The sequence below is a fragment of the Schistocerca cancellata genome, unplaced genomic scaffold (genome assembly GCF_023864275.1).
Source record: "Schistocerca cancellata isolate TAMUIC-IGC-003103 unplaced genomic scaffold, iqSchCanc2.1 HiC_scaffold_1085, whole genome shotgun sequence".
NCBI lineage: Eukaryota > Metazoa > Arthropoda > Insecta > Orthoptera > Acrididae > Schistocerca > Schistocerca cancellata.
In genome coordinates, this window is record NW_026047084.1 from 22471 (window position 1) to 41771 (window position 19301).

Below are 19301 nucleotides of genomic sequence, written 5' to 3' on the forward strand. Positions count from 1 at the left end.
GTTCCCACGCGCTCACCCGCCCAAGTACTGACAAGGGCCAAAGTTGTTACGCATCGGCAATCAGACATTTTCTTTCATTTTCTCTTCATCGGTTGAGAACCAGTGTATTCAAAATATTATGCCCATTGCCGAGTGAATGCTGTAGCGCTTCCCGACAAGTCGGGTTCGGATCCTCTGTCAACTTCCACGCATGGTGATGATCTTTTGGTCATCACACTCGCCAGCTGAAATCGGCGCTGCCTTTTCGTAGTAGTAAAAGAGTAGTGGCCCGTGGGGGGATCGAACCCGCGACCTTCGCGTTATTAGCACGACGCTCTAACCAACTGAGCTAACGGGCCTCGGCAGATGCAGTTGCTCAGCCCTAAACTGGAAACAGCTGGCATGAAGCCATACACCATTTCTATGGTCGTCGTGTGTCTGCTTCCCTAGTCTATATTCTGCTGACGGTCACGAAACAGTAGCTATATTGCGAGCAGGACGGGAAACGGCCGCTCGGACAGCTCAAACTTGTCACGATTCGTGTGGAAAAAAATTACGTTCCGGTACCGGGAATCGAACCCGGGCCTCCTGGGTGAAAGCCAGGTATCCTAGCCACTAGACCACACCGGATGTGGCCGTTCCATTGGACCGTTCGTACGGTCGCTTGTCGCATTTCGTGTCGAGTGCCACGTCGGCGCCCTTCTCTCTTTGCGAGCATCTTTGCACATACTGACTGGCAAGGCGCGCACCTCAAACGTCGCAGAGCAATGCTTTTGGCTTCATGCTGTGCTGGAAGAAGAGGAAAAGGGAAGCTGTAAGTAGCAATAAGCGGAAGTAAACATTTTCCCGCTGAAGCGTTGAAACGTTGTGGATAACAAACAAGAAATACGTTGGCGCCCTAGCAACAGCACCACCATCAGTCACAGAAAATTAAATGCCCCGGGTGAGGATCGAACTCACGACCTTAAGATTATGAGACTTACGCGCTGCCTACTGCGCTACCGAGGCACGGGTGAACCGTTTCTCCTGGAAACTGGGTAAGTTGCGTACCCAATATTAGACGTAGAAACACTGTACTTCCTGGATAACGTGTTCTGTTGCTACACGTTCATTGCCGGCCCAGTTGATTGCGGTGTTGCGGCAGCATTATCGCGGGAAAGCAAAATGATCCATCGGCCGGGAATCGAACCCGGGCCGCCCGCGTGGCAGGCGAGCATTCTACCACTGAACCACCGATGCTCTGGCCAGCGGTAACTTCGCGCTGCTTCCCGAGCAGATGTCTCAAGGGAAAGTGGGGCTGCCGTCAAGCGCCGTAGCATTCTGTGCAGAAGACGCTGCAGACGCTGAATCCTGCACTGCACTGCACTGCACTGCACGGCACTGCTTAAAAATGCCTCCAGAACGCGGTCCTCTGCGTACTGTTGCGTCGCCGGCGCCGACTCTTGCCAAAGGATGCGAAATGTGCGCGGATACGCTGTCCGAATGCGTCTGGATGTGCTCCCCTAGCCTACCTCGAAATGCGCCTGCCAGGTACGATCACCTTCGGCCGCTGCCGACAGGCGGGAAGCCGACACAGCGCGGAGGCGGGGCGCTCGCTTGTGCGGTGGTGGTGTAATGGTCAGCATAGTTGCCTTCCAAGCAGTTGATCCGGGTTCGATTCCCGGCCACCGCAGCAGGCTTTTAATTTCGCGTATGAGTACTTTTGCCGCGCGCTCTTAAATTATTGTTTTTTTCCCCCCTCTTACTCGCTGCATACCAGCCCTTAGTGTGTCTCGACTTGTCTCGACTTTGCTCAGCTGACGCGAGAGCTGACGCTCTCAAATCGGCCTATATCAAAACGACAAGCACGATAAACGACTGAGAGAGGGGAGGAGAGGCGAGGCGATGGACACACAGCACGCCCCTTCATTTCACGGTGGCGTCTCCCTCACCGAATCGGGCTGTAGCTCCGAAAAGAAAAATAGGAAGTAAAACTGCCAATAGTACACTGTGTTCCCACGCGCTCACCCGCCCAAGTACTGACAAGGGCCAAAGTTGTTACGCATCGGCAATCAGACATTTTCTTTCATTTTCTCTTCATCGGTTGAGAACCAGTGTATTCAAAATATTATGCCCATTGCCGAGTGAATGCTGTAGCGCTTCCCGACAAGTCGGGTTCGGATCCTCTGTCAACTTCCACGCATGGTGATGATCTTTTGGTCATCACACTCGCCAGCTGAAATCGGCGCTGCCTTTTCGTAGTAGTAAAAGAGTAGTGGCCCGTGGGGGGATCGAACCCGCGACCTTCGCGTTATTAGCACGACGCTCTAACCAACTGAGCTAAAGGGCCTCGGCAGATGCAGTTGCTCAGCCCTAAACTGGAAACAGCTGGCATGAAGCCATACACCATTTCTATGGTCGTCGTGTGTCTGCTTCCCTAGTCTATATTCTGCTGACGGTCACGAAACAGTAGCTATATTGCGAGCAGGACGGGAAACGGCCGCTCGGACAGCTCAAACTTGTCACGATTCGTGTGGAAAAAAATTACGTTCCGGTACCGGGAATCGAACCCGGGCCTCCTGGGTGAAAGCCAGGTATCCTAGCCACTAGACCACACCGGATGTGGCCGTTCCATTGGACCGTTCGTACGGTCGCTTGTCGCATTTCGTGTCGAGTGCCACGTCGGCGCCCTTCTCTCTTTGCGAGCATCTTTGCACATACTGACTGGCAAGGCGCGCACCTCAAACGTCGCAGAGCAATGCTTTTGGCTTCATGCTGTGCTGGAAGAAGAGGAAAAGGGAAGCTGTAAGTAGCAATAAGCGGAAGTAAACATTTTCCCGCTGAAGCGTTGAAACGTTGTGGATAACAAACAAGAAATACGTTGGCGCCCTAGCAACAGCACCACCATCAGTCACAGAAAATTAAATGCCCCGGGTGAGGATCGAACTCACGACCTTAAGATTATGAGACTTACGCGCTGCCTACTGCGCTACCGAGGCACGGGTGAACCGTTTCTCCTGGAAACTGGGTAAGTTGCGTACCCAATATTAGACGTAGAAACACTGTACTTCCTGGATAACGTGTTCTGTTGCTACACGTTCATTGCCGGCCCAGTTGATTGCGGTGTTGCGGCAGCATTATCGCGGGAAAGCAAAATGATCCATCGGCCGGGAATCGAACCCGGGCCGCCCGCGTGGCAGGCGAGCATTCTACCACTGAACCACCGATGCTCTGGCCAGCGGTAACTTCGCGCTGCTTCCCGAGCAGATGTCTCAAGGGAAAGTGGGGCTGCCGTCAAGCGCCGTAGCATTCTGTGCAGAAGACGCTGCAGACGCTGAATCCTGCACTGCACTGCACTGCACTGCACGGCACTGCTTAAAAATGCCTCCAGAACGCGGTCCTCTGCGTACTGTTGCGTCGCCGGCGCCGACTCTTGCCAAAGGATGCGAAATGTGCGCGGATACGCTGTCCGAATGCGTCTGGATGTGCTCCCCTAGCCTACCTCGAAATGCGCCTGCCAGGTACGATCACCTTCGGCCGCTGCCGACAGGCGGGAAGCCGACACAGCGCGGAGGCGGGGCGCTCGCTTGTGCGGTGGTGGTGTAATGGTCAGCATAGTTGCCTTCCAAGCAGTTGATCCGGGTTCGATTCCCGGCCACCGCAGCAGGCTTTTAATTTCGCGTATGAGTACTTTTGCCGCGCGCTCTTAAATTATTGTTTTTTCCCCCCTCTTACTCGCTGCATACCAGCCCTTAGTGTGTCTCGACTTGTCTCGACTTTGCTCAGCTGACGCGAGAGCTGACGCTCTCAAATCGGCCTATATCAAAACGACAAGCACGATAAACGACTGAGAGAGGGGAGGAGAGGCGAGGCGATGGACACACAGCACGCCCCTTCATTTCACGGTGGCGTCTCCCTCACCGAATCGGGCTGTAGCTCCGAAAAGAAAAATAGGAAGTAAAACTGCCAATAGTACACTGTGTTCCCACGCGCTCACCCGCCCAAGTACTGACAAGGGCCAAAGTTGTTACGCATCGGCAATCAGACATTTTCTTTCATTTTCTCTTCATCGGTTGAGAACCAGTGTATTCAAAATATTATGCCCATTGCCGAGTGAATGCTGTAGCGCTTCCCGACAAGTCGGGTTCGGATCCTCTGTCAACTTCCACGCATGGTGATGATCTTTTGGTCATCACACTCGCCAGCTGAAATCGGCGCTGCCTTTTCGTAGTAGTAAAAGAGTAGTGGCCCGTGGGGGGATCGAACCCGCGACCTTCGCGTTATTAGCACGACGCTCTAACCAACTGAGCTAACGGGCCTCGGCAGATGCAGTTGCTCAGCCCTAAACTGGAAACAGCTGGCATGAAGCCATACACCATTTCTATGGTCGTCGTGTGTCTGCTTCCCTAGTCTATATTCTGCTGACGGTCACGAAACAGTAGCTATATTGCGAGCAGGACGGGAAACGGCCGCTCGGACAGCTCAAACTTGTCACGATTCGTGTGGAAAAAAATTACGTTCCGGTACCGGGAATCGAACCCGGGCCTCCTGGGTGAAAGCCAGGTATCCTAGCCACTAGACCACACCGGATGTGGCCGTTCCATTGGACCGTTCGTACGGTCGCTTGTCGCATTTCGTGTCGAGTGCCACGTCGGCGCCCTTCTCTCTTTGCGAGCATCTTTGCACATACTGACTGGCAAGGCGCGCACCTCAAACGTCGCAGAGCAATGCTTTTGGCTTCATGCTGTGCTGGAAGAAGAGGAAAAGGGAAGCTGTAAGTAGCAATAAGCGGAAGTAAACATTTTCCCGCTGAAGCGTTGAAACGTTGTGGATAACAAACAAGAAATACGTTGGCGCCCTAGCAACAGCACCACCATCAGTCACAGAAAATTAAATGCCCGGGGTGAGGATCGAACTCACGACCTTAAGATTATGAGACTTACGCGCTGCCTACTGCGCTACCGAGGCACGGGTGAACCGTTTCTCCTGGAAACTGGGTAAGTTGCGTACCCAATATTAGACGTAGAAACACTGTACTTCCTGGATAACGTGTTCTGTTGCTACACGTTCATTGCCGGCCCAGTTGATTGCGGTGTTGCGGCAGCATTATCGCGGGAAAGCAAAATGATGCATCGGCCGGGAATCGAACCCGGGCCGCCCGCGTGGCAGGCGAGCATTCTACCACTGAACCACCGATGCTCTGGCCAGCGGTAACTTCGCGCTGCTTCCCGAGCAGATGTCTCAAGGGAAAGTGGGGCTGCCGTCAAGCGCCGTAGCATTCTGTGCAGAAGACGCTGCAGACGCTGAATCCTGCACTGCACTGCACTGCACTGCACGGCACTGCTTAAAAATGCCTCCAGAACGCGGTCCTCTGCGTACTGTTGCGTCGCCGGCGCCGACTCTTGCCAAAGGATGCGAAATGTGCGCGGATACGCTGTCCGAATGCGTCTGGATGTGCTCCCCTAGCCTACCTCGAAATGCGCCTGCCAGGTACGATCACCTTCGGCCGCTGCCGACAGGCGGGAAGCCGACACCGCGCGGAGGCGGGGCGCTCGCTTGTGCGGTGGTGGTGTAATGGTCAGCATAGTTGCCTTCCAAGCAGTTGATCCGGGTTCGATTCCCGGCCACCGCAGCAGGCTTTTAATTTCGCGTATGAGTACTTTTGCCGCGCGCTCTTAAATTATTGTTTTTTTCCCCCCTCTTACTCGCTGCATACCAGCCCTTAGTGTGTCTCGACTTGTCTCGACTTTGCTCAGCTGACGCGAGAGCTGAAGCTCTCAAATCGGCCTATATCAAAACGACAAGCACGATAAACGACTGAGAGAGGGGAGGAGAGGCGAGGCGATGGACACACAGCACGCCCCTTCATTTCACGGTGGCGTCTCCCTCACCGAATCGGGCTGTAGCTCCGAAAAGAAAAATAGGAAGTAAAACTGCCAATAGTACACTGTGTTCCCACGCGCTCACCCGCCCAAGTACTGACAAGGGCCAAAGTTGTTACGCATCGGCAATCAGACATTTTCTTTCATTTTCTCTTCATCGGTTGAGAACCAGTGTATTCAAAATATTATGCCCATTGCCGAGTGAATGCTGTAGCGCTTCCCGACAAGTCGGGTTCGGATCCTCTGTCAACTTCCACGCATGGTGATGATCTTTTGGTCATCACACTCGCCAGCTGAAATCGGCGCTGCCTTTTCGTAGTAGTAAAAGAGTAGTGGCCCGTGGGGGGATCGAACCCGCGACCTTCGCGTTATTAGCACGACGCTCTAACCAACTGAGCTAACGGGCCTCGGCAGATGCAGTTGCTCAGCCCTAAACTGGAAACAGCTGGCATGAAGCCATACACCATTTCTATGGTCGTCGTGTGTCTGCTTCCCTAGTCTATATTCTGCTGACGGTCACGAAACAGTAGCTATATTGCGAGCAGGACGGGAAACGGCCGCTCGGACAGCTCAAACTTGTCACGATTCGTGTGGAAAAAAATTACGTTCCGGTACCGGGAATCGAACCCGGGCCTCCTGGGTGAAAGCCAGGTATCCTAGCCACTAGACCACACCGGATGTGGCCGTTCCATTGGACCGTTCGTACGGTCGCTTGTCGCATTTCGTGTCGAGTGCCACGTCGGCGCCCTTCTCTCTTTGCGAGCATCTTTGCACATACTGACTGGCAAGGCGCGCACCTCAAACGTCGCAGAGCAATGCTTTTGGCTTCATGCTGTGCTGGAAGAAGAGGAAAAGGGAAGCTGTAAGTAGCAATAAGCGGAAGTAAACATTTTCCCGCTGAAGCGTTGAAACGTTGTGGATAACAAACAAGAAATACGTTGGCGCCCTAGCAACAGCACCACCATCAGTCACAGAAAATTAAATGCCCCGGGTGAGGATAGAACTCACGACCTTAAGATTATGAGACTTACGCGCTGCCTACTGCGCTACCGAGGCACGGGTGAACCGTTTCGCCTGGAAACTGGGTAAGTTGCGTACCCAATATTAGACGTAGAAACACTGTACTTCCTGGATAACGTGTTCTGTTGCTACACGTTCATTGCCGGCCCAGTTGATTGCGGTGTTGCGGCAGCATTATCGCGGGAAAGCAAAATGATGCATCGGCCGGGAATCGAACCCGGGCCGCCCGCGTGGCAGGCGAGCATTCTACCACTGAACCACCGATGCTCTGGCCAGCGGTAACTTCGCGCTGCTTCCCGAGCAGATGTCTCAAGGGAAAGTGGGGCTGCCGTCAAGCGCCGTAGCATTCTGTGCAGAAGACGCTGCAGACGCTGAATCCTGCACTGCACTGCACTGCACTGCACGGCACTGCTTAAAAATGCCTCCAGAACGCGGTCCTCTGCGTACTGTTGCGTCGCCGGCGCCGACTCTTGCCAAAGGATGCGAAATGTGCGCGGATACGCTGTCCGAATGCGTCTGGATGTGCTCCCCTAGCCTACCTCGAAATGCGCCTGCCAGGTACGATCACCTTCGGCCGCTGCCGACAGGCGGGAAGCCGACACAGCGCGGAGGCGGGGCGCTCGCTTGTGCGGTGGTGGTGTAATGGTCAGCATAATTGCCTTCCAAGCAGTTGATCCGGGTTCGATTCCCGGCCACCGCAGCAGGCTTTTAATTTCGCGTATGAGTACTTTTGCCGCGCGCTCTTAAATTATTGTTTTTTTCCCCCCTCTTACTCGCTGCATACCAGCCCTTAGTGTGTCTCGACTTGTCTCGACTTTGCTCAGCTGACGCGAGAGCTGAAGCTCTCAAATCGGCCTATATCAAAACGACAAGCACGATAAACGACTGAGAGAGGGGAGGAGAGGCGAGGCGATGGACACACAGCACGCCCCTTCATTTCACGGTGGCGTCTCCCTGACCGAATCGGGCTGTAGCTCCGAAAACAAAGGAGAAAGAAAAATAGGAAGCGAAACTGCCAACAGCACCCTGTGTTCCCATGCGCTCGCCCGCCCAAGTACTGACAAGGGCCAAAGTTGTTACATATCGGCAATCGGACACTTTCTTTCATTTTCTCTTTATCGTATGAGAACCAGTGTATTCAACATATGATGGCCATTGCCGAGTGAATGCTGTAGCGCTTCCCGACAAGTCGGGTTCGGATCCTCTGTCTGTCGGCTTCCACGCAGAGTGATGATCTTTTGGTCATCACACTCGCCAGCTGAAATCGGCGCTGCCTTTTCGTGGTAGTAAAAGCGTAGTGGCCCGTGGGGGGATCGAACCCACGACCTTCGCGTTATTAGCACGACGCTCTAACCAACTGAGCTAACGGGCCTCGACGGACGCAGATGCTCAGCCCCACGCTCGAAACATGTGGCATGAAGCCATACGCCATTTCTATGGTCGTCGTGTGTCTGCTTCCCTTGTCTGTATCCTGCTGACGCTCACGAAACAGTAGCTATATTGCGAGCAGGACGGGAAACGGCAGTTCGGACAGCTCAAACTTGTCACGATTCGTGTGGGAAAAATTCCGTTCCGGTACCGGGAATCGAACCCGGGCCTCCTGGGTGAAAGCCAGGTATCCTAGCCACTAGACCACACCGGACGTGGGAGCTCACTCGACGGTTCGGACGGTCGCTTGGCGCATTTCGTGTCGAGTCCCGCGTCGTCGCCCTTCTCTCTTTGCGAGCATCTTTGCGCATACTGACTGGCAAGGCGCGCACCTCAAACGTCGCAGAGCAATGCTTTTGGCTTCATGCTCTGCTGGGAGAAGAGGAAAAGGGAAGCTGTAAGTAGCAATAACAAGGAGTAAACATTTTCCCGCTGAAGCGTTGAAACGTCGTGGATAACAAACAAGAAATAAGTTGGTGCCCTAGCAGCAGCACCACCATCAGTCACAGAAAATTAAATGCCCCGGGTGAGGATCGAACTCACGACCTTAAGATTATGAGACTTACGCGCTGCCTACTGCGCTACCGAGGCACGGGTGCACCGCTTGCCCTCGAAAATAGGTAAACCCTGTACCCAATATTAGACGTAGAGACACTGTACTTCCTGGATAACGTGTTCTGTTACTACACGTGCATTGCCGGCCCATTTGATTGCGGTGTTGCTGCAGCTGTTGCAACGATAGGCAGCACTCCTTGTCGTTAAAGTTCAGTGCCTCGGAGGCACCTGGACACAGCAACTTGTGAGGCCAGGCCGGCGCTAGTCTGTAGAACATGATGCGAGCGTCCTAGTGGGGACCCGCGAGTGCTGCGTTCTCGGTTCTTCTCAAGGGAATCCAGCTATATATTCTTGTGGATCGTGCATCTCAAGCGCGCAAGCCACACGGCAGCACTATCGCGGGAAAAGCAAAATGATGCATCGGCCGGGAATCGAACCCGGGCCGCCCGCGTGGCAGGCGAGCATTCTACCACTGAACCACCGATGCTCGGGTCGGTAGTAAGTTCACGCTGCTTCCCGAGCGCATGTCGCAAGGGAAAGTGGGACTGCCGTCGAGCGCCGTAGCATTCTGTCGAGAAGATGCTGCAGACGCTGAATCCTGCACTGCACTGCTTAAAAATGCCGCCAGAACGCGGTCCTCTGCGTACTCTTGCGTCGCCGGCGCCGACTCTTGCCAAAGGATGCGAAGTGTGCGTGGATACGCCGTCCGAATGCAACTGGATGTGTTCCCCTAGCCTACCTCGAAATGCGCCTGCAGGTACGATCACCTTCGGCCGCTGCCGACAGGCGGGAAGCCGACACCGCGCGGCGTCGGGGCGCTCGCTTGTGCGGTGGTGGTGTAATGGTCAGCATAGTTGCCTTCCAAGCAGTTGATCCGGGTTCGATTCCCGGCCACCGCAGCAGGCTTTTAATTTCGCGTATGAGTACTTTTGCCACGCGCCCTTACATTCATGTTTTGCCGCCTCTTACTCGCTGCAGACCAGCCTATAGATAGTGTGTCTCGACTTGTCTCGACTTTGCTCAGCTGACGCGAGAGCTGACGCTCTCCAATCGGCCTATATCAAAACGACAAGCACGAGAAACGACTGAGAGAGGTAAGGAGAGGCGAGGCGAGGCGATGGACACACAGCACGCCCCTTCATTTCACGGTGGCGTCTCCCTGACCGAATCGGGCTGTAGCTCCGAAAACAAAGGAGAAAGAAAAATAGGAAGCGAAACTGCCAACAGCACCCTGTGTTCCCATGCGCTCGCCCGCCCAAGTACTGACAAGGGCCAAAGTTGTTACATATCGGCAATCGGACACTTTCTTTCATTTTCTCTTTATCGTATGAGAACCAGTGTATTCAACATATGATGGCCATTGCCGAGTGAATGCTGTAGCGCTTCCCGACAAGTCGGGTTCGGATCCTCTGTCTGTCGGCTTCCACGCAGAGTGATGATCTTTTGGTCATCACACTCGCCAGCTGAAATCGGCGCTGCCTTTTCGTGGTAGTAAAAGCGTAGTGGCCCGTGGGGGGATCGAACCCACGACCTTCGCGTTATTAGCACGACGCTCTAACCAACTGAGCTAACGGGCCTCGACGGACGCAGATGCTCAGCCCCACGCTCGAAACATGTGGCATGAAGCCATACGCCATTTCTATGGTCGTCGTGTGTCTGCTTCCCTTGTCTGTATCCTGCTGACGCTCACGAAACAGTAGCTATATTGCGAGCAGGACGGGAAACGGCAGTTCGGACAGCTCAAACTTGTCACGATTCGTGTGGGAAAAATTCCGTTCCGGTACCGGGAATCGAACCCGGGCCTCCTGGGTGAAAGCCAGGTATCCTAGCCACTAGACCACACCGGACGTGGGAGCTCACTCGACGGTTCGGACGGTCGCTTGGCGCATTTCGTGTCGAGTCCCGCGTCGTCGCCCTTCTCTCTTTGCGAGCATCTTTGCGCATACTGACTGGCAAGGCGCGCACCTCAAACGTCGCAGAGCAATGCTTTTGGCTTCATGCTCTGCTGGGAGAAGAGGAAAAGGGAAGCTGTAAGTAGCAATAACAAGGAGTAAACATTTTCCCGCTGAAGCGTTGAAACGTCGTGGATAACAAACAAGAAATAAGTTGGTGCCCTAGCAACAGCACCACCATCAGTCACAGAAAATTAAATGCCCCGGGTGAGGATCGAACTCACGACCTTAAGATTATGAGACTTACGCGCTGCCTACTGCGCTACCGAGGCACGGGTGCACCGCTTGCCCTCGAAAATAGGTAAACCCTGTACCCAATATTAGACGTAGAGACACTGTACTTCCTGGATAACGTGTTCTGTTACTACACGTGCATTGCCGGCCCATTTGATTGCGGTGTTGCTGCAGCTGTTGCAACGATAGGCAGCACTCCTTGTCGTTAAAGTTCAGTGCCTCGGAGGCACCTGGACACAGCAACTTGTGAGGCCAGGCCGGCGCTAGTCTGTAGAACATGATGCGAGCGTCCTAGTGGGGACCCGCGAGTGCTGCGTTCTCGGTTCTTCTCAAGGGAATCCAGCTATATATTCTTGTGGATCGTGCATCTCAAGCGCGCAAGCCACACGGCAGCACTATCGCGGGAAAAGCAAAATGATGCATCGGCCGGGAATCGAACCCGGGCCGCCCGCGTGGCAGGCGAGCATTCTACCACTGAACCACCGATGCTCGGGTCGGTAGTAAGTTCACGCTGCTTCCCGAGCGCATGTCGCAAGGGAAAGTGGGACTGCCGTCGAGCGCCGTAGCATTCTGTCGAGAAGATGCTGCAGACGCTGAATCCTGCACTGCACTGCTTAAAAATGCCGCCAGAACGCGGTCCTCTGCGTACTCTTGCGTCGCCGGCGCCGACTCTTGCCAAAGGATGCGAAGTGTGCGTGGATACGCCGTCCGAATGCAACTGGATGTGTTCCCCTAGCCTACCTCGAAATGCGCCTGCAGGTACGATCACCTTCGGCCGCTGCCGACAGGCGGGAAGCCGACACCGCGCGGCGTCGGGGCGCTCGCTTGTGCGGTGGTGGTGTAATGGTCAGCATAGTTGCCTTCCAAGCAGTTGATCCGGGTTCGATTCCCGGCCACCGCAGCAGGCTTTTAATTTCGCGTATGAGTACTTTTGCCACGCGCCCTTACATTCATGTTTTGCCGCCTCTTACTCGCTGCAGACCAGCCTATAGATAGTGTGTCTCGACTTGTCTCGACTTTGCTCAGCTGACGCGAGAGCTGACGCTCTCCAATCGGCCTATATCAAAACGACAAGCACGAGAAACGACTGAGAGAGGTAAGGAGAGGCGAGGCGAGGCGATGGACACACAGCACGCCCCTTCATTTCACGGTGGCGTCTCCCTGACCGAATCGGGCTGTAGCTCCGAAAACAAAGGAGAAAGAAAAATAGGAAGCGAAACTGCCAACAGCACCCTGTGTTCCCATGCGCTCGCCCGCCCAAGTACTGACAAGGGCCAAAGTTGTTACATATCGGCAATCGGACACTTTCTTTCATTTTCTCTTTATCGTATGAGAACCAGTGTATTCAACATATGATGGCCATTGCCGAGTGAATGCTGTAGCGCTTCCCGACAAGTCGGGTTCGGATCCTCTGTCTGTCGGCTTCCACGCAGAGTGATGATCTTTTGGTCATCACACTCGCCAGCTGAAATCGGCGCTGCCTTTTCGTGGTAGTAAAAGCGTAGTGGCCCGTGGGGGGATCGAACCCACGACCTTCGCGTTATTAGCACGACGCTCTAACCAACTGAGCTAACGGGCCTCGACGGACGCAGATGCTCAGCCCCACGCTCGAAACATGTGGCATGAAGCCATACGCCATTTCTATGGTCGTCGTGTGTCTGCTTCCCTTGTCTGTATCCTGCTGACACTCACGAAACAGTAGCTATATTGCGAGCAGGACGGGAAACGGCAGTTCGGACAGCTCAAACTTGTCACGATTCGTGTGGGAAAAATTCCGTTCCGGTACCGGGAATCGAACCCGGGCCTCCTGGGTGAAAGCCAGGTATCCTAGCCACTAGACCACACCGGACGTGGGAGCTCACTCGACGGTTCGGACGGTCGCTTGGCGCATTTCGTGTCGAGTCCCGCGTCGTCGCCCTTCTCTCTTTGCGAGCATCTTTGCGCATACTGACTGGCAAGGCGCGCACCTCAAACGTCGCAGAGCAATGCTTTTGGCTTCATGCTCTGCTGGGAGAAGAGGAAAAGGGAAGCTGTAAGTAGCAATAACAAGGAGTAAACATTTTCCCGCTGAAGCGTTGAAACGTCGTGGATAACAAACAAGAAATAAGTTGGTGCCCTAGCAGCAGCACCACCATCAGTCACAGAAAATTAAATGCCCCGGGTGAGGATCGAACTCACGACCTTAAGATTATGAGACTTACGCGCTGCCTACTGCGCTACCGAGGCACGGGTGCACCGCTTGCCCTCGAAAATAGGTAAACCCTGTACCCAATATTAGACGTAGAGACACTGTACTTCCTGGATAACGTGTTCTGTTACTACACGTGCATTGCCGGCCCATTTGATTGCGGTGTTGCTGCAGCTGTTGCAACGATAGGCAGCACTCCTTGTCGTTAAAGTTCAGTGCCTCGGAGGCACCTGGACACAGCAACTTGTGAGGCCAGGCCGGCGCTAGTCTGTAGAACATGATGCGAGCGTCCTAGTGGGGACCCGCGAGTGCTGCGTTCTCGGTTCTTCTCAAGGGAATCCAGCTATATATTCTTGTGGATCGTGCATCTCAAGCGCGCAAGCCACACGGCAGCACTATCGCGGGAAAAGCAAAATGATGCATCGGCCGGGAATCGAACCCGGGCCGCCCGCGTGGCAGGCGAGCATTCTACCACTGAACCACCGATGCTCGGGTCGGTAGTAAGTTCACGCTGCTTCCCGAGCGCATGTCGCAAGGGAAAGTGGGACTGCCGTCGAGCGCCGTAGCATTCTGTCGAGAAGATGCTGCAGACGCTGAATCCTGCACTGCACTGCTTAAAAATGCCGCCAGAACGCGGTCCTCTGCGTACTCTTGCGTCGCCGGCGCCGACTCTTGCCAAAGGATGCGAAGTGTGCGTGGATACGCCGTCCGAATGCAACTGGATGTGTTCCCCTAGCCTACCTCGAAATGCGCCTGCAGGTACGATCACCTTCGGCCGCTGCCGACAGGCGGGAAGCCGACACCGCGCGGCGTCGGGGCGCTCGCTTGTGCGGTGGTGGTGTAATGGTCAGCATAGTTGCCTTCCAAGCAGTTGATCCGGGTTCGATTCCCGGCCACCGCAGCAGGCTTTTAATTTCGCGTATGAGTACTTTTGCCACGCGCCCTTACATTCATGTTTTGCCGCCTCTTACTCGCTGCAGACCAGCCTATAGATAGTGTGTCTCGACTTGTCTCGACTTTGCTCAGCTGACGCGAGAGCTGACGCTCTCCAATCGGCCTATATCAAAACGACAAGCACGAGAAACGACTGAGAGAGGTAAGGAGAGGCGAGGCGAGGCGATGGACACACAGCACGCCCCTTCATTTCACGGTGGCGTCTCCCTGACCGAATCGGGCTGTAGCTCCGAAAACAAAGGAGAAAGAAAAATAGGAAGCGAAACTGCCAACAGCACCCTGTGTTCCCATGCGCTCGCCCGCCCAAGTACTGACAAGGGCCAAAGTTGTTACATATCGGCAATCGGACACTTTCTTTCATTTTCTCTTTATCGTATGAGAACCAGTGTATTCAACATATGATGGCCATTGCCGAGTGAATGCTGTAGCGCTTCCCGACAAGTCGGGTTCGGATCCTCTGTCTGTCGGCTTCCACGCAGAGTGATGATCTTTTGGTCATCACACTCGCCAGCTGAAATCGGCGCTGCCTTTTCGTGGTAGTAAAAGCGTAGTGGCCCGTGGGGGGATCGAACCCACGACCTTCGCGTTATTAGCACGACGCTCTAACCAACTGAGCTAACGGGCCTCGACGGACGCAGATGCTCAGCCCCACGCTCGAAACATGTGGCATGAAGCCATACGCCATTTCTATGGTCGTCGTGTGTCTGCTTCCCTTGTCTGTATCCTGCTGACGCTCACGAAACAGTAGCTATATTGCGAGCAGGACGGGAAACGGCAGTTCGGACAGCTCAAACTTGTCACGATTCGTGTGGGAAAAATTCCGTTCCGGTACCGGGAATCGAACCCGGGCCTCCTGGGTGAAAGCCAGGTATCCTAGCCACTAGACCACACCGGACGTGGGAGCTCACTCGACGGTTCGGACGGTCGCTTGGCGCATTTCGTGTCGAGTCCCGCGTCGTCGCCCTTCTCTCTTTGCGAGCATCTTTGCGCATACTGACTGGCAAGGCGCGCACCTCAAACGTCGCAGAGCAATGCTTTTGGCTTCATGCTCTGCTGGGAGAAGAGGAAAAGGGAAGCTGTAAGTAGCAATAACAAGGAGTAAACATTTTCCCGCTGAAGCGTTGAAACGTCGTGGATAACAAACAAGAAATAAGTTGGTGCCCTAGCAACAGCACCACCATCAGTCACAGAAAATTAAATGCCCCGGGTGAGGATCGAACTCACGACCTTAAGATTATGAGACTTACGCGCTGCCTACTGCGCTACCGAGGCACGGGTGCACCGCTTGCCCTCGAAAATAGGTAAACCCTGTACCCAATATTAGACGTAGAGACACTGTACTTCCTGGATAACGTGTTCTGTTACTACACGTGCATTGCCGGCCCATTTGATTGCGGTGTTGCTGCAGCTGTTGCAACGATAGGCAGCACTCCTTGTCGTTAAAGTTCAGTGCCTCGGAGGCACCTGGACACAGCAACTTGTGAGGCCAGGCCGGCGCTAGTCTGTAGAACATGATGCGAGCGTCCTAGTGGGGACCCGCGAGTGCTGCGTTCTCGGTTCTTCTCAAGGGAATCCAGCTATATATTCTTGTGGATCGTGCATCTCAAGCGCGCAAGCCACACGGCAGCACTATCGCGGGAAAAGCAAAATGATGCATCGGCCGGGAATCGAACCCGGGCCGCCCGCGTGGCAGGCGAGCATTCTACCACTGAACCACCGATGCTCGGGTCGGTAGTAAGTTCACGCTGCTTCCCGAGCGCATGTCGCAAGGGAAAGTGGGACTGCCGTCGAGCGCCGTAGCATTCTGTCGAGAAGATGCTGCAGACGCTGAATCCTGCACTGCACTGCTTAAAAATGCCGCCAGAACGCGGTCCTCTGCGTACTCTTGCGTCGCCGGCGCCGACTCTTGCCAAAGGATGCGAAGTGTGCGTGGATACGCCGTCCGAATGCAACTGGATGTGTTCCCCTAGCCTACCTCGAAATGCGCCTGCAGGTACGATCACCTTCGGCCGCTGCCGACAGGCGGGAAGCCGACACCGCGCGGCGTCGGGGCGCTCGCTTGTGCGGTGGTGGTGTAATGGTCAGCATAGTTGCCTTCCAAGCAGTTGATCCGGGTTCGATTCCCGGCCACCGCAGCAGGCTTTTAATTTCGCGTATGAGTACTTTTGCCACGCGCCCTTACATTCATGTTTTGCCGCCTCTTACTCGCTGCAGACCAGCCTATAGATAGTGTGTCTCGACTTGTCTCGACTTTGCTCAGCTGACGCGAGAGCTGACGCTCTCCAATCGGCCTATATCAAAACGACAAGCACGAGAAACGACTGAGAGAGGTAAGGAGAGGCGAGGCGAGGCGATGGACACACAGCACGCCCCTTCATTTCACGGTGGCGTCTCCCTGACCGAATCGGGCTGTAGCTCCGAAAACAAAGGAGAAAGAAAAATAGGAAGCGAAACTGCCAACAGCACCCTGTGTTCCCATGCGCTCGCCCGCCCAAGTACTGACAAGGGCCAAAGTTGTTACATATCGGCAATCGGACACTTTCTTTCATTTTCTCTTTATCGTATGAGAACCAGTGTATTCAACATATGATGGCCATTGCCGAGTGAATGCTGTAGCGCTTCCCGACAAGTCGGGTTCGGATCCTCTGTCTGTCGGCTTCCACGCAGAGTGATGATCTTTTGGTCATCACACTCGCCAGCTGAAATCGGCGCTGCCTTTTCGTGGTAGTAAAAGCGTAGTGGCCCGTGGGGGGATCGAACCCACGACCTTCGCGTTATTAGCACGACGCTCTAACCAACTGAGCTAACGGGCCTCGACGGACGCAGATGCTCAGCCCCACGCTCGAAACATGTGGCATGAAGCCATACGCCATTTCTATGGTCGTCGTGTGTCTGCTTCCCTTGTCTGTATCCTGCTGACGCTCACGAAACAGTAGCTATATTGCGAGCAGGACGGGAAACGGCAGTTCGGACAGCTCAAACTTGTCACGATTCGTGTGGGAAAAATTCCGTTCCGGTACCGGGAATCGAACCCGGGCCTCCTGGGTGAAAGCCAGGTATCCTAGCCACTAGACCACACCGGACGTGGGAGCTCACTCGACGGTTCGGACGGTCGCTTGGCGCATTTCGTGTCGAGTCCCGCGTCGTCGCCCTTCTCTCTTTGCGAGCATCTTTGCGCATACTGACTGGCAAGGCGCGCACCTCAAACGTCGCAGAGCAATGCTTTTGGCTTCATGCTCTGCTGGGAGAAGAGGAAAAGGGAAGCTGTAAGTAGCAATAACAAGGAGTAAACATTTTCCCGCTGAAGCGTTGAAACGTCGTGGATAACAAACAAGAAATAAGTTGGTGCCCTAGCAACAGCACCACCATCAGTCACAGAAAATTAAATGCCCCGGGTGAGGATCGAACTCACGACCTTAAGATTATGAGACTTACGCGCTGCCTACTGCGCTACCGAGGCACGGGTGCACCGCTTGCCCTCGAAAATAGGTAAACCCTGTACCCAATATTAGACGTAGAGACACTGTACTTCCTGGATAACGTGTTCTGTTACTACACGTGCATTGCCGGCCCATTTGATTGCGGTGTTGCTGCAGCTGTTGCAACGATAGGCAGCACTCCTTGTCGTTAAAGTTCAGTGCCTCGGAGGCACCTGGACACAGCAACTTGTGAGGCCAGGCCGGCGCTAGTCTGTAGAACATGATGCGAGCGTCCTAGTGGGGACCCGCGAGTGCTGCGTTCTCGGTTCTTCTCAAGGGAATCCAGCTATATATTCTTGTGGATCGTGCATCTCAAGCGCGCAAGCCACACGGCAGCACTATCGCGGGAAAAGCAAAATGATGCATCGGCCGGGAATCGAACCCGGGCCGCCCGCGTGGCAGGCGAGCATTCTACCACTGAACCACCGATGCTCGGGTCGGTAGTAAGTTCACGCTGCTTCCCGAGCGCATGTCGCAAGGGAAAGTGGGACTGCCGTCGAGCGCCGTAGCATTCTGTCGAGAAGATGCTGCAGACGCTGAATCCTGCACTGCACTGCTTAAAAATGCCGCCAGAACGCGGTCCTCTGCGTACTCTTGCGTCGCCGGCGCCGACTCTTGCCAAAGGATGCGAAGTGTGCGTGGATACGCCGTCCGAATGCAACTGGATGTGTTCCCCTAGCCTACCTCGAAATGCGCCTGCAGGTACGATCACCTTCGGCCGCTGCCGACAGGCGGGAAGCCGACACCGCGCGGCGTCGGGGCGCTCGCTTGTGCGGTGGTGGTGTAATGGTCAGCATAGTTGCCTTCCAAGCAGTTGATCCGGGTTCGATTCCCGGCCACCGCAGCAGGCTTTTAATTTCGCGTATGAGTACTTTTGCCACGCGCCCTTACATTCATGTTTTGCCGCCTCTTACTCGCTGCAGACCAGCCTATAGATAGTGTGTCTCGACTTGTCTCGACTTTGCTCAGCTGACGCGAGAGCTGACGCTCTCCAATCGGCCTATATCAAAACGACAAGCACGAGAAACGACTGAGAGAGGTAAGGAGAGGCGAGGCGAGGCGATGGACACACAGCACGCCCCTTCATTTCACGGTGGCGTCTCCCTGACCGAATCGGGCTGTAGCTCCGAAAACAAAGGAGAAAGAAAAATAGGAAGCGAAACTGCCAACAGCACCCTGTGTTCCCATGCGCTCGCCCGCCCAAGTACTGACAAGGGCCAAAGTTGTTACATATCGGCAATCGGACACTTTCTTTCATTTTCTCTTTATCGTATGAGAACCAGTGTATTCAACATATGATGGCCATTGCCGAGTGAATGCTGTAGCGCTTCCCGACAAGTCGGGTTCGGATCCTCTGTCTGTCGGCTTCCACGCAGAGTGATGATCTTTTGGTCATCACACTCGCCAGCTGAAATCGGCGCTGCCTTTTCGTGGTAGTAAAAGCGTAGTGGCCCGTGGGGGGATCGAACCCACGACCTTCGCGTTATTAGCACGACGCTCTAACCAACTGAGCTAACGGGCCTCGACGGACGCAGATGCTCAGCCCCACGCTCGAAACATGTGGCATGAAGCCATACGCCATTTCTATGGTCGTCGTGTGTCTGCTTCCCTTGTCTGTATCCTGCTGACGCTCACGAAACAGTAGCTATAT

General features: G+C 54.6%; 46 non-coding genes across 46 annotated transcripts; 9 read left to right on the forward strand and 37 right to left on the reverse strand.

The window, feature by feature from the left end:
* Positions 1 to 264: 264 nt before the first annotated feature.
* Trnai-aau (transfer RNA isoleucine (anticodon AAU)) lies at positions 265 to 338 on the reverse strand. The gene has a single exon. It is a non-coding gene; the product is annotated as a tRNA-Ile (tRNA).
* A 199-nt stretch (positions 339 to 537) lies between these two features.
* On the reverse strand, positions 538 to 609 carry Trnae-uuc (transfer RNA glutamic acid (anticodon UUC)). The gene has a single exon. It is a non-coding gene; the product is annotated as a tRNA-Glu (tRNA).
* Positions 610 to 914: 305 nt separating this feature from the next.
* Trnam-cau (transfer RNA methionine (anticodon CAU)) lies at positions 915 to 987 on the reverse strand. The gene has a single exon. It is a non-coding gene; the product is annotated as a tRNA-Met (tRNA).
* A 157-nt stretch (positions 988 to 1144) lies between these two features.
* Positions 1145 to 1218, reverse strand: Trnag-gcc (transfer RNA glycine (anticodon GCC)). The gene has a single exon. It is a non-coding gene; the product is annotated as a tRNA-Gly (tRNA).
* Positions 1219 to 1579: 361 nt separating this feature from the next.
* On the forward strand, positions 1580 to 1651 carry Trnag-ucc (transfer RNA glycine (anticodon UCC)). Its single transcript has one exon. It is a non-coding gene; the product is annotated as a tRNA-Gly (tRNA).
* Positions 1652 to 2234: 583 nt separating this feature from the next.
* Trnai-aau (transfer RNA isoleucine (anticodon AAU)) lies at positions 2235 to 2308 on the reverse strand. The gene has a single exon. It is a non-coding gene; the product is annotated as a tRNA-Ile (tRNA).
* A 199-nt stretch (positions 2309 to 2507) lies between these two features.
* Positions 2508 to 2579, reverse strand: Trnae-uuc (transfer RNA glutamic acid (anticodon UUC)). The gene has a single exon. It is a non-coding gene; the product is annotated as a tRNA-Glu (tRNA).
* Positions 2580 to 2884: 305 nt separating this feature from the next.
* Trnam-cau (transfer RNA methionine (anticodon CAU)) lies at positions 2885 to 2957 on the reverse strand. Its single transcript has one exon. It is a non-coding gene; the product is annotated as a tRNA-Met (tRNA).
* Positions 2958 to 3114: 157 nt separating this feature from the next.
* Trnag-gcc (transfer RNA glycine (anticodon GCC)) lies at positions 3115 to 3188 on the reverse strand. The gene has a single exon. It is a non-coding gene; the product is annotated as a tRNA-Gly (tRNA).
* Positions 3189 to 3549: 361 nt separating this feature from the next.
* On the forward strand, positions 3550 to 3621 carry Trnag-ucc (transfer RNA glycine (anticodon UCC)). The gene has a single exon. It is a non-coding gene; the product is annotated as a tRNA-Gly (tRNA).
* A 582-nt stretch (positions 3622 to 4203) lies between these two features.
* Trnai-aau (transfer RNA isoleucine (anticodon AAU)) lies at positions 4204 to 4277 on the reverse strand. The gene has a single exon. It is a non-coding gene; the product is annotated as a tRNA-Ile (tRNA).
* Positions 4278 to 4476: 199 nt separating this feature from the next.
* Trnae-uuc (transfer RNA glutamic acid (anticodon UUC)) lies at positions 4477 to 4548 on the reverse strand. Its single transcript has one exon. It is a non-coding gene; the product is annotated as a tRNA-Glu (tRNA).
* Positions 4549 to 4853: 305 nt separating this feature from the next.
* Positions 4854 to 4926, reverse strand: Trnam-cau (transfer RNA methionine (anticodon CAU)). Its single transcript has one exon. It is a non-coding gene; the product is annotated as a tRNA-Met (tRNA).
* A 160-nt stretch (positions 4927 to 5086) lies between these two features.
* On the reverse strand, positions 5087 to 5157 carry Trnag-gcc (transfer RNA glycine (anticodon GCC)). Its single transcript has one exon. It is a non-coding gene; the product is annotated as a tRNA-Gly (tRNA).
* A 361-nt stretch (positions 5158 to 5518) lies between these two features.
* Trnag-ucc (transfer RNA glycine (anticodon UCC)) lies at positions 5519 to 5590 on the forward strand. The gene has a single exon. It is a non-coding gene; the product is annotated as a tRNA-Gly (tRNA).
* Positions 5591 to 6173: 583 nt separating this feature from the next.
* Positions 6174 to 6247, reverse strand: Trnai-aau (transfer RNA isoleucine (anticodon AAU)). Its single transcript has one exon. It is a non-coding gene; the product is annotated as a tRNA-Ile (tRNA).
* Positions 6248 to 6446: 199 nt separating this feature from the next.
* On the reverse strand, positions 6447 to 6518 carry Trnae-uuc (transfer RNA glutamic acid (anticodon UUC)). Its single transcript has one exon. It is a non-coding gene; the product is annotated as a tRNA-Glu (tRNA).
* Positions 6519 to 6823: 305 nt separating this feature from the next.
* Trnam-cau (transfer RNA methionine (anticodon CAU)) lies at positions 6824 to 6896 on the reverse strand. Its single transcript has one exon. It is a non-coding gene; the product is annotated as a tRNA-Met (tRNA).
* A 160-nt stretch (positions 6897 to 7056) lies between these two features.
* On the reverse strand, positions 7057 to 7127 carry Trnag-gcc (transfer RNA glycine (anticodon GCC)). Its single transcript has one exon. It is a non-coding gene; the product is annotated as a tRNA-Gly (tRNA).
* A 361-nt stretch (positions 7128 to 7488) lies between these two features.
* Trnag-ucc (transfer RNA glycine (anticodon UCC)) lies at positions 7489 to 7560 on the forward strand. The gene has a single exon. It is a non-coding gene; the product is annotated as a tRNA-Gly (tRNA).
* Positions 7561 to 8158: 598 nt separating this feature from the next.
* Trnai-aau (transfer RNA isoleucine (anticodon AAU)) lies at positions 8159 to 8232 on the reverse strand. Its single transcript has one exon. It is a non-coding gene; the product is annotated as a tRNA-Ile (tRNA).
* Positions 8233 to 8430: 198 nt separating this feature from the next.
* On the reverse strand, positions 8431 to 8502 carry Trnae-uuc (transfer RNA glutamic acid (anticodon UUC)). The gene has a single exon. It is a non-coding gene; the product is annotated as a tRNA-Glu (tRNA).
* A 304-nt stretch (positions 8503 to 8806) lies between these two features.
* Positions 8807 to 8879, reverse strand: Trnam-cau (transfer RNA methionine (anticodon CAU)). The gene has a single exon. It is a non-coding gene; the product is annotated as a tRNA-Met (tRNA).
* A 380-nt stretch (positions 8880 to 9259) lies between these two features.
* On the reverse strand, positions 9260 to 9330 carry Trnag-gcc (transfer RNA glycine (anticodon GCC)). The gene has a single exon. It is a non-coding gene; the product is annotated as a tRNA-Gly (tRNA).
* Positions 9331 to 9670: 340 nt separating this feature from the next.
* On the forward strand, positions 9671 to 9742 carry Trnag-ucc (transfer RNA glycine (anticodon UCC)). Its single transcript has one exon. It is a non-coding gene; the product is annotated as a tRNA-Gly (tRNA).
* A 604-nt stretch (positions 9743 to 10346) lies between these two features.
* Positions 10347 to 10420, reverse strand: Trnai-aau (transfer RNA isoleucine (anticodon AAU)). The gene has a single exon. It is a non-coding gene; the product is annotated as a tRNA-Ile (tRNA).
* A 198-nt stretch (positions 10421 to 10618) lies between these two features.
* Positions 10619 to 10690, reverse strand: Trnae-uuc (transfer RNA glutamic acid (anticodon UUC)). Its single transcript has one exon. It is a non-coding gene; the product is annotated as a tRNA-Glu (tRNA).
* Positions 10691 to 10994: 304 nt separating this feature from the next.
* Positions 10995 to 11067, reverse strand: Trnam-cau (transfer RNA methionine (anticodon CAU)). The gene has a single exon. It is a non-coding gene; the product is annotated as a tRNA-Met (tRNA).
* Positions 11068 to 11447: 380 nt separating this feature from the next.
* Positions 11448 to 11518, reverse strand: Trnag-gcc (transfer RNA glycine (anticodon GCC)). Its single transcript has one exon. It is a non-coding gene; the product is annotated as a tRNA-Gly (tRNA).
* A 340-nt stretch (positions 11519 to 11858) lies between these two features.
* Trnag-ucc (transfer RNA glycine (anticodon UCC)) lies at positions 11859 to 11930 on the forward strand. The gene has a single exon. It is a non-coding gene; the product is annotated as a tRNA-Gly (tRNA).
* A 604-nt stretch (positions 11931 to 12534) lies between these two features.
* Positions 12535 to 12608, reverse strand: Trnai-aau (transfer RNA isoleucine (anticodon AAU)). Its single transcript has one exon. It is a non-coding gene; the product is annotated as a tRNA-Ile (tRNA).
* Positions 12609 to 12806: 198 nt separating this feature from the next.
* Trnae-uuc (transfer RNA glutamic acid (anticodon UUC)) lies at positions 12807 to 12878 on the reverse strand. The gene has a single exon. It is a non-coding gene; the product is annotated as a tRNA-Glu (tRNA).
* A 304-nt stretch (positions 12879 to 13182) lies between these two features.
* Trnam-cau (transfer RNA methionine (anticodon CAU)) lies at positions 13183 to 13255 on the reverse strand. The gene has a single exon. It is a non-coding gene; the product is annotated as a tRNA-Met (tRNA).
* A 380-nt stretch (positions 13256 to 13635) lies between these two features.
* Positions 13636 to 13706, reverse strand: Trnag-gcc (transfer RNA glycine (anticodon GCC)). The gene has a single exon. It is a non-coding gene; the product is annotated as a tRNA-Gly (tRNA).
* A 340-nt stretch (positions 13707 to 14046) lies between these two features.
* On the forward strand, positions 14047 to 14118 carry Trnag-ucc (transfer RNA glycine (anticodon UCC)). Its single transcript has one exon. It is a non-coding gene; the product is annotated as a tRNA-Gly (tRNA).
* A 604-nt stretch (positions 14119 to 14722) lies between these two features.
* Trnai-aau (transfer RNA isoleucine (anticodon AAU)) lies at positions 14723 to 14796 on the reverse strand. Its single transcript has one exon. It is a non-coding gene; the product is annotated as a tRNA-Ile (tRNA).
* A 198-nt stretch (positions 14797 to 14994) lies between these two features.
* Positions 14995 to 15066, reverse strand: Trnae-uuc (transfer RNA glutamic acid (anticodon UUC)). Its single transcript has one exon. It is a non-coding gene; the product is annotated as a tRNA-Glu (tRNA).
* Positions 15067 to 15370: 304 nt separating this feature from the next.
* Trnam-cau (transfer RNA methionine (anticodon CAU)) lies at positions 15371 to 15443 on the reverse strand. Its single transcript has one exon. It is a non-coding gene; the product is annotated as a tRNA-Met (tRNA).
* Positions 15444 to 15823: 380 nt separating this feature from the next.
* Trnag-gcc (transfer RNA glycine (anticodon GCC)) lies at positions 15824 to 15894 on the reverse strand. The gene has a single exon. It is a non-coding gene; the product is annotated as a tRNA-Gly (tRNA).
* A 340-nt stretch (positions 15895 to 16234) lies between these two features.
* On the forward strand, positions 16235 to 16306 carry Trnag-ucc (transfer RNA glycine (anticodon UCC)). The gene has a single exon. It is a non-coding gene; the product is annotated as a tRNA-Gly (tRNA).
* A 604-nt stretch (positions 16307 to 16910) lies between these two features.
* Trnai-aau (transfer RNA isoleucine (anticodon AAU)) lies at positions 16911 to 16984 on the reverse strand. The gene has a single exon. It is a non-coding gene; the product is annotated as a tRNA-Ile (tRNA).
* A 198-nt stretch (positions 16985 to 17182) lies between these two features.
* Trnae-uuc (transfer RNA glutamic acid (anticodon UUC)) lies at positions 17183 to 17254 on the reverse strand. The gene has a single exon. It is a non-coding gene; the product is annotated as a tRNA-Glu (tRNA).
* Positions 17255 to 17558: 304 nt separating this feature from the next.
* Positions 17559 to 17631, reverse strand: Trnam-cau (transfer RNA methionine (anticodon CAU)). The gene has a single exon. It is a non-coding gene; the product is annotated as a tRNA-Met (tRNA).
* Positions 17632 to 18011: 380 nt separating this feature from the next.
* On the reverse strand, positions 18012 to 18082 carry Trnag-gcc (transfer RNA glycine (anticodon GCC)). The gene has a single exon. It is a non-coding gene; the product is annotated as a tRNA-Gly (tRNA).
* A 340-nt stretch (positions 18083 to 18422) lies between these two features.
* On the forward strand, positions 18423 to 18494 carry Trnag-ucc (transfer RNA glycine (anticodon UCC)). Its single transcript has one exon. It is a non-coding gene; the product is annotated as a tRNA-Gly (tRNA).
* A 604-nt stretch (positions 18495 to 19098) lies between these two features.
* Positions 19099 to 19172, reverse strand: Trnai-aau (transfer RNA isoleucine (anticodon AAU)). The gene has a single exon. It is a non-coding gene; the product is annotated as a tRNA-Ile (tRNA).
* Positions 19173 to 19301: the final 129 nt, after the last annotated feature.